The sequence below is a fragment of the Suncus etruscus genome, chromosome 15 (genome assembly GCF_024139225.1).
Source record: "Suncus etruscus isolate mSunEtr1 chromosome 15, mSunEtr1.pri.cur, whole genome shotgun sequence".
NCBI lineage: Eukaryota > Metazoa > Chordata > Mammalia > Eulipotyphla > Soricidae > Suncus > Suncus etruscus.
This window is the reverse complement of record NC_064862.1, coordinates 9,177,668-9,180,437: the sequence shown is the minus strand read 5'-3', so window position 1 is coordinate 9,180,437 and position 2,770 is coordinate 9,177,668. Positions and strand designations below refer to the sequence as shown.

The 2,770-nt window shown below is 36.2% G+C and overlaps 1 pseudogene; it reads right to left on the bottom strand.

Annotated features, from left to right (window-relative positions):
• Positions 1–1,584: 1,584 nt before the first annotated feature.
• On the bottom strand, positions 1,585–2,400 carry LOC126031088 (60S ribosomal protein L7-like; annotated as a pseudogene).
• Between the last annotated feature and the right edge of the window lie 370 nt (positions 2,401–2,770).

The window sequence follows — 2,770 nt, the reverse complement described above, 5'->3', positions numbered from 1 at the left end:
TAAATTCCAGTGGTTAAAGTTATTACTCCATTCTATTTGCAATTCACTTCTATTTACATAATAGACTGAGAACATAGTAGATAAAATTTCTATTCTCTTTATTTTATGGATCTATGTTTTATGGTCCTGTGTGTTGTCTATGTTGAAGGTGTCCAATGTTCATTGTAGAAGAATGTTTAGTCAGCTTTTTGATAATAAAAGGACATTATACAGCTATCAAGTCACCATTTTTTTTGTTTGTCCCTTCAAAGCCAGTTTATCCTTGGTGAGTTTTAGCCTGGTTGATTTATTGAGAAACAATAAAGAAGTGTTGAATTCTTCCACTACTTTTGTGTTCTATTGATATTTTTTTCTAAGTTTATTAACAGTTGTTAAATGTATTTTGCTGGCTCCTCTCTGGATTTATATATGTTTAAGTATGTACATATGTCCTTTGATTATTTAAAAATAAACATGTTAACATCATAAAATCATTTTAATCCTGATATCTATGTTGTCTCATATTATATAACAACCTAATACTTTTTTAAAATTTTATTTTATTTTATTGAAGCCACTGTGATTTACAAAGTTTTTCTTTCTTTTTTTGTTTTTGTTTTTGTTTTCTGGGCCACACCTGGTGATGATCAGAGGTTACTTCTGGCTATGCACTCAGAAATTGCCCCTGGCTTGAGGGACCATATGGGACTCTGGGGGATCTAACTGTGATCCACCCTAGGTTAGTGCACCCAAGGCAGATGCTCTACCTTTGTTCCACCACTCCAGCCGCCAATGTTTTTCTTAATAGAGTTTTAGGCATATAATGAATCAAGGCCAATTCCACCATCAGTGTGAACCTCCTTCCACTATGTTCCCCAAGTGCATCCTCCCATAGGCACAAATTTTCCCTCAGCCTGATAGTATTATAGAGTTATTTTAAATTTATATTGCTAAAGTTAATGCCTCTTGAGTCCATTGTTGTTGCTTTTGGTTTGGATACATAGATCATTTATTTTCTTTTTTTAACACCATCAATGGACATGAGACTACTTTGTCTCTGGTGCCCAAATTTTCCTTCTCTAGGGCCAAGAGTCTGACACAACTGGCATTTAAACTATTGCATTCCTCATGCAATTGTTCTAAATAGTACATCAAAGTGGTATCATTTCATTTTTATTCTTCCTCTTTTGGCTTATTTCATTTAGCATAATAGCTCACAGTTCCATCTCTGTTACACCAAATTGTGTGACAGCATGCACCAGATCTTTATGATTCATTCATCTGTTGTTGACATCTAGGTGATTACAACTCTTAGCTATTGTATTGAGTGTTTCAATAAATTGTAGTGTGTATATCCATTTTTTTGCGTATATCCATTTTTAATACTTTATTTAAGCACCATGGTTACAAACATGTTTTTAATTGTGTTTTAGTCATAAAATGCACATACCCTTCACCAGTATAACTTTCTTACCACTAAAGTCCCATCCCATATCTCTACCTTCCTTCTTGCCTGTTTTCATAACAGACATTGTATTTCTTTTTTTTCCAATTTGAAAGCAATTGTTTATTAATTGACCAGATTACAAAAATATGATAGGTATCTTAGTTCATTTGTCTAATCAGCCGATTGATCTAGTCTTCCCTGTTGCCAGCATCTCCACCTTCTACAAAATGGGTGGTCTTTTTCTTCATCCCACCTCGAGGAGAAGATAACTTAAAGGGCCAGGGGAAGTTGTTTGCCTCCCTGAAGCGTTTTCCAACAGTGTAGATCTCATGAATCAGATCTTCCATGCAAATAATGCCATATTTACCAAGAGTTCTGGCAATCAATGCATTATCTGTTAGGGCAATTTGCTTCTTGTGGATTTTGCCATTACCACGCTTATAGATCAACTCATTTACTGACTTCAGGTTTGGATACCCCCAAGCAATTTAGGGTTCTACAATCCTTAGCATGTTAATTAAAGCCTTGTTGAGCTTAACAAAGGTGCCATTGAAGATCTGGGAAGGCAAAGAAGTTGCAGCACCTTTCAGACCTTAGGGCTCACACCATTGATACCTCTGATTCTGAAGACAAAAGCCAATTTGGGTTCAGCAGGAACGTAACAGTTGCCAGCTTTTCTTGCCATCCTAGCTATCCGAATCTCTGTCCTGTACATCTGTCTATACTTCTTGTGATAATGCTTAGCTTTTTCATAGATAAGCTTTCTTCTTGCCTTTCGAAACATCTTTTGGGCAAACTTCTTTCTCAGGCGCTTAATCTTCAGCTCTGCGAAATTCTTGCGCTTTTCTTCAAGGTTTCTGGAACATCAGGAAGCTTCTTTTTCTTCTCTAATTTTGCTGCTGCTGCTGGCTTAGCAGGAGCCTTCTCTGGCTTAGCAGAAGCCTTCTTTTTCTTTTCTTCTGCGCCCTCCATGGTTCCAGTCGGAAAAGCCAGACATTGTATTTCTCTCACTAGCCTTGTCATGGTAGTTTACTTTAGTTATTCCTCTAACTTCAATAAACACATTTTTGTGTTTAGCTTCATATCATAGACTGATCCTTAAGGCTCTCATCTCTATTGTCTCTGTGTATTGTTACTATACTGATTTTTATTTTTCATAAATCCCACAGATAAGTTAGACTATTCTGTGTTTATCTCTCTCCCTCTGTCTTATTTCATTCAGCATAATAGTCTCCATGTCTTTCCATGTATAGGCAAATTTTGGTACTTTATTTTTTTCAGTTGTTTGTTTTGGGGCCACACCCTGTGATACTCAGGGCTTACTCCAGACTATGAACTCAGAAA